Genomic DNA, 6654 nt, shown 5'->3' on the forward strand with positions numbered 1-6654 from the left:
TGGTGGCTCGTTTTTAGAAGCGCGTCCGTAGTGGTTGATGATTACTGCAATATTTTTGCCGGCATTTTGCGATTGGCGCTTTGAGCGAGGCGGGGCTTGCGCCCGTTAAGTTGCTATACGACATTATTTTATTTGTTTAAGGTCGGCATTAGATACTGATTTCGTTTGCGCCGCTGGATGTGACGGGAGCCTGTTGGTGTTGGCGGCCGGCCACGGGTCGGCTGTGGCCGGAGGACTGTTGGCCGGCGCCTGTCGAAGCCTGCCCCGCGCCGCTGGGGCCGGGCCGAGCCGCTGGGAGTCCCGCCGTGCGATCTCACTGGGGGGCCGCCGGCCTCCGCCGAGTGCGGGCACGTGGCGGCGAGTGGGGAGGGGGCAGGGCGGCATCGTTGATCTCAGTTGCCCGCTGCGGCCCGGAGGCGGGGCGGGGGCGGCGGTGACATGACCTCGGGTGGCGGGCGGACGGGCCGCTGACCAGGCGGCGCCACCGGTTCGCCCAGAGCCTGACAAACGTGTTGTTATTGTGTGTGCCCCGCCAGACGTGATTGTGGTTCTGTAAGGTAGCTATTCGGTAGGCCGTGCCCTTTGTAACAGATGTGCGTCCAGAGTAGTAAATTATATTGAAACCCACTGGCGTGGCTTTTGGCGGCGTAGGGCGGCGTGCGCCCGCGTACGGAGGGCAGCGGGGAAAATCTGCGGCAGGCTGGGGCTTTATTTCACTCAAGCAGAATCAATTTCAATCGCACTCAGCGCGTTGAAGGGACTTCAGGGGTCCGGTGCGGAATGAGGCCCATACCGGGAGCGAGCGTTCTGAATATGAGTGCGTCTGGCGCAGACATGGGCTTGCATTAGACACTGGATTACACTAGCACGCATCAGTGACGGAGTTGGAAACACCGTCGCTCAGGCTCCTAATACTGCGCTGGGTCCGATTAATTTCCGGTAGCTCTGCCCTGTCACAGTAACACGTAGGCGCCCATGAGGCGAGGCCGGGACAACCGAGAAAAAAGCTTGAAAGGTACTGGCAATGCTTGCCACCCAAGACGACTATACTGGTTTGGATGGAAAATGCCCGATTTCCGTAAATTTAAATATGTTGTGATATCTTAAAGATTACATGGTACACTTAGAAGAAAATGAACCGCCTAATTTCAGCGGTCCCCGTAAAACAAGGAATAAGCTAGTGCTGTCGCTTGCCGTGTTTACCCATAGCAACACTCAAGAAAAGTTGATGATATGCTATTATATGTGTCTAACAAGAAATACTCGGCAGCATAATGTTCAGCTCATCAACGCCTCGCAGCAGTCTGGCAGGCACCCCGCCGGTGTCCGGATCCAGCCCGCCGGTGTCCGGATCCAGCCAGGCGGGGCGCTCGTGACGGCGTTTGTGTCCAGGCTGATGGCGATGCTTTCGGTAATTGCGCAACCGTAAATGGTATTGGGAGTGATATCAGCAGAATCCCTACCAGTATTCAGGCTCGTGATGCGCGGTCTGAAAAGATGCCATTGCATGAACAATATTTTGATGCATCAATTGTGCCGACACCACTTCTCACGCATCCCTGCCAGCTTGACCTTCGTGCCATGGTATGTCATTATCAGACCCATCTCTGGTCATGCAAGCAGACGTCTCGTTAAACACAACTAGCCTTCTTATCAAGAAAGAATTTCTTGCAGCCATTTTAGGCGCCAATATCTAAGGTAGTTGACGCACCCTTAAAACCACAGCCATTGCAGGCAACAGCATCGTATTCTGCATGCCTGCGGCATACGTCATCTGGTCAGGTCCTGGACTACTGGCAGCCTCCCATTATACACCTCTAGCCTCCCTTGCATTGACCAAGTGCTCCGCGTCGGAAACACACAGATTGTAACGCACCTCCCCCCGGAGAACAATCGTCGGAGCTGGGGACAGCCACCCTTCTTATGGAGGGCGGACGGTGGAGCCTGAGACGGTACGTCCTCCCCCCGGAGTACAAACGTCGGAGCTGTGGGTGGCCACTCTTCTCCTGGAGTGCGGACGGTGGAGCCTGAGACGGTACGTCCTCCTCCCGGAGTGCAGACGGCAGAGCTGGGGACAGCCACCCTCCTCCTGGAGTACGGACGGTGGAGCCTGAGACGGTACGTCCTCCTCCCGGAGCGCAGACAGCGGAGCTGGGGACAGCCACTCTTCTTGAGTACGGACGGTGGAGCCTGAGACGGTACGTCCTCCTCCCGGAGTACAAACGTCGGAGCTGGGGGTAGCCACCCTTCTCCTAGAGTACGGACGGTGGAGCCTGAGACGGCACGTCCTTCTCCCGGAGCGCAGACGGCGGAGCTGGGGACAGCCACTCTTCTCCAGGAGTACGGACGGTGGAGACTGATACGTCTGTAGTACAGACGGCGGAACCTGTGGCGGTCCTCTCTTCTTCTGGAATGCATACTGTGGAGCCTGGGACGGCTTATTCCAGCGATCTGCTCTTTTGTGCCTTTTTATTTGGTGCTTTAGCACTCGGCCTCCGTTTCTCCACAAATGCGATTCACATATGGACAATGAACTAGCCCCCACCCCCCACCCCCCTCCTCATGGACGGTAACCGCCATATGTTTGTGCGGATCCCTTCATGATATAAACTTAGCAGGTCGTCTTCACGCTTCTTTCGTCGGGAAACTGGTAGAAGAAAAATATTTACTCTCGTTCAGGCGTATCTCCCACTCTTGGCTTTTTCTTCCTTGGTATGCGCCGCGGGTGTCTGCAGCTGCAGCTTCTTCTACTAATGTTGCATTGTTGTTCCTGGTCTGCGTAGCAGCTACTCTGGCAGCTGTGCTCTCCACAGTACGGGTGCTAAAGCGAGTCTCTAAGTTGGAAACGGTCACGAAGCATCGATAATCCCCTGGCACCTAACACAACTCTTCTCTTAACAAAAGCAAAACCGTTCCAAATGTAACAGCATTACTTGTATTGGCGGCCTCGTCTCAGGCCGCGCGGCGCGTCCGGTCCGCTCGCCGGTCGGAGGTCGCGGTGCCCGGCGCGCTGTGACCCGGGCGGTGATTGGTCCGCGGTGTGTCGGCCGCCAGGCGGGCGATCTGTGGCCGGTCCCCCGTGCACCGGGAGAGTTAAGGACCGATATCAGCCCGGTGTGGGCGTGGAGGTGGGCAGCTACAGCTGGTGATGCAGGCCACAAAGTTGCCCACGTTTATCTAGCTGACACAAATATTAAGGTCTTGGCAGCCTCATTCGCCAAATCGCTTCCACTAAGACTGCATCACCATAGAAGACATCCCTGATGCTATAGCCTTGCCCTAGCAACAGACGTGCTGAAGCTGATTATTCCGTGGTCTGATTGCGATCCAGGATACCATTCTATACTGTGTCGTGTCTTGGGCAACTGTAAGCGATCATTTGGGTATCCAGAGATCCGCCCAAACCCTGTTACTTCTAACGATACAGAACTTCTGTTTTCATTACATCTGTTTTCCAACCGGATGTATGATTTATTCGGCCCTCGATGTTGGCCGTTAACGTTGCCTGGATCCTTACCTCCCACGCCTTGTTTCACTTAGCCTCTGCATTTGCCACGAACGGCAAACAATATCAGTGCCGCCTCGTTAAGAGTTGCTATTCACTTCCAGCATTGGTCTTTCATCGATAAATGGATCAAATTGACGGCAGGATCACACTATGAACCACGCAATCGGACCACTTCGATGGATCACATCGGCCGACAGACTGCCGGTAGCTCAGAGCTCGCCCAGGGGTGATGCAGGCACCGCCATCCAGTATCAATAGCAGACATTTACACACCGCGCTCTAGAAAGAGTCGCTATGATGAAAGGTTCTTTTGCATAAGCACGGGGCCAGTGATCGTAGACGAACCGCACGCAGGTCACCGGCTGACCAGAACAGACTGGCAAGAGCCGAACCGTCTCTTTTGTCATGCCGATGATGGTGCGGCAAAGACTGTGCCGAAAAATGGTGTTGTAAATATGACACTCATGAAATTTGATATGACGCTTCAACAAATAGCAGTTCTCCTGTAATGCTGTTCATGTCCCGCACGGGTTGTGACATTTTAGGCCTCTATGCGTTTCCAGAGCACGCGCCGAGCACCATGCGATTCTGAAAATGATTGCCCTGGATAAGACGTCTGGAAATCCCATAATCATGAGAATGATAAGTGAGGACGCTCCGACCTCATGAAATCAAAGCGAGCTGTTGTTCCCGCCCTTGTCTCTCTGTAAATCGATCTCATTGCGTGCTCAGCTAGTTACTTTTTACAAGTTATCGGCCGATTTATACTTGTAAGCATCAGAATACTTTTCTGATTTGCTAATTAAATCGCGGCTTCACGAATGTTCTCGAGGTGAATTTCATCCGACCGTAACATTCATATCTGCGGCTGGTACTCTCACGTACATTTCCAGTTGATGGCTAATGATTGATAGATGATATAAGATAAGCTACTTGACCTTGAAATTGAAATATCGGTGGTGTGATAAGCAATCCTGTATTACATATCTATCGCTATAATTCAGACTACCTTATCATTGTGATCGATAAAGTGATCACGAATGAACGTGAACTTCGGAATCGCGGAGCTTGTGAAGAAAATAAAACTTAACAAGTGGCAACTAGGAAGTCCGCGAGAACAGACAACAGCGACCCGCACATTTGGTATCGGTCACCTACCCACCCCTGGTGTAACGACGGTCTATGAGCAATGTACACTGCCGGTGGATGGTGTTCTCACAGCGGCATTGTGTGAGCATGGTTGCACCCTACGCGCAGGAGGCAAACTATTTTTGATTAGACATCGCATCTTTGCAAAACTCCGCTGCGGCCGGCCCGACAAAATTGAGTAAGACGCTGTATGTGGGTCGACCAAACTAAATAGAAAACAGAATCCGACAAATGTGTTGGACTAAAAAGTGGAAGCTGACAGACGAATGCCAGCGCTATTGAATACACAGAGGTGCACCCTTTGCACGCAATTATTATTTTACCTGTGTTACGTGTACTTGACATCACGCTGCGGGCAGGCCCGCAGCAACCAGTAATGCCAAGTGAGGATATTGATTTGGACAAAGGAGATCGTACTGGCCGCTGACCGACCTACAATGTCGGCCGAGAGAGTTCACAGACATTATGTGCGGAGGGTTGCACCCGCTGAGCACGACCAAGATAAGTGTAAACGAAGCGCCGTTGCCTTTATTTGCAAGTCGCCTGTGCGGACGGTACCGGCATTGAGTGAGATGCCGTCGGTGGGTCGACCGAATAAAATGAAAACCGAATCAGACAGATAAATTGTGCTGAGAGCTAATAGTACTTAACCAGCGATATGGATTTACAATATCAGTCATGTAGTGACGGTTCACGCTTTTTGCGTAAGATTGTAAATATCTTTCTGGTCTACCGTATTCTAGCAATTACGCTATTGACGGTCTGGCCGCAGTTAGCAGTACGTATTCTTGTAGTGATTTGAATAAATAATGTCCTATAAAAAGGACCGTATGCATTCCATAGCGAAGGGCATAGGGGTATCAGTTTCCAGTGCAACACACTTGTCCGATTCCGGTCTCAAATGTATTCAGTTGACCTTAAGCCAGGATCTCACTCCATTCTGGTTGACTGGCCACGCCGGAGGCTTGCAAAGATACGGTGTGCAGCTGAAAATACTTTTATCCATACGCATCGGACGCAACCTAAACGCCACCGATGTCATTGCCGGACCGCTGACGACCAACGATGTAAATCGCTCATCGGCGGGACATGGCAGTTTAGTTTGTTCCAAATCCACCACTAACAACGCATTGTTAAAGGCGGCGGGCTTGCCCGTGGAGTGATGGCCTGAATACGGCGGCCCGGAAAATTCTCATTATCTCAAGAAGAGTGCTAATGTGCGCATTCGACATCGCTCGTATAGGACTATCGGCCGCCAGTACAGCGCACTCGTCGGATTCCGGTTTTCGTAGCATTCGGTGGACCGACCGGCAGCGTCACACTTGATGATGTCAGGACGGCCGAGCCAGAGATTTGGAAAATTACAGCGTCGAATTTAAAAATAACGTGTCGTGTGCGGTGGATGTGGCTATGTGTGCGCCATGTCACTGCGATAATCTGATTAGCCGGCAATATAAGCTGCTTTCCTGCAGACGTGACCAGCTGTGTTTACATTACCGCTTGATGGCGCAGTGGAAACGACGACCGGCCCGCCGCTGGCGTGATGGCCAGGGTACGGCAGCCCGAGAGAGAGTACTTGTAATCGCAGCGAAGGGTGCGACTGTCTGCTTTTGATAGCGCTGGGTGTAGGGCTATCGGCGACCAGCTCAGCACACTTGTCGGATCATTTTTTCTTATTTGGGCGAGCCTCCGACAGCGTCTCACTCAATGCTGACGGTCGTCCGCGCAGGCGATCCGCAAATCAACGGGCCTAAGATAAAGTATGTCTGGTCGTGTGCGGCGGGCGCGACCAAGTGCACATGTCACGGTGGGTGCTCCATATGCCGACAGTGTAAATTCGTTCTCGGCAAACATGACCTCCTTTGGCCAAATCACTCCTTGACGGTCCATTCCTAACTGAGGCCGGCCTACCCTGAGCAGGATGACCAGCATGTAGAGGCCCAGAAAAATGCTTATAATCGCGCTCGAAGAGTGCGGCAGTGTACATTCAATAGTCC

This window comes from Pollicipes pollicipes, unplaced genomic scaffold (genome assembly GCF_011947565.3).
Source record: "Pollicipes pollicipes isolate AB1234 unplaced genomic scaffold, Ppol_2.1 Scaffold_3447;HRSCAF=4054_pilon_pilon_pilon, whole genome shotgun sequence".
Taxonomy (NCBI): Eukaryota; Metazoa; Arthropoda; class Thecostraca; order Pollicipedomorpha; family Pollicipedidae; genus Pollicipes; species Pollicipes pollicipes.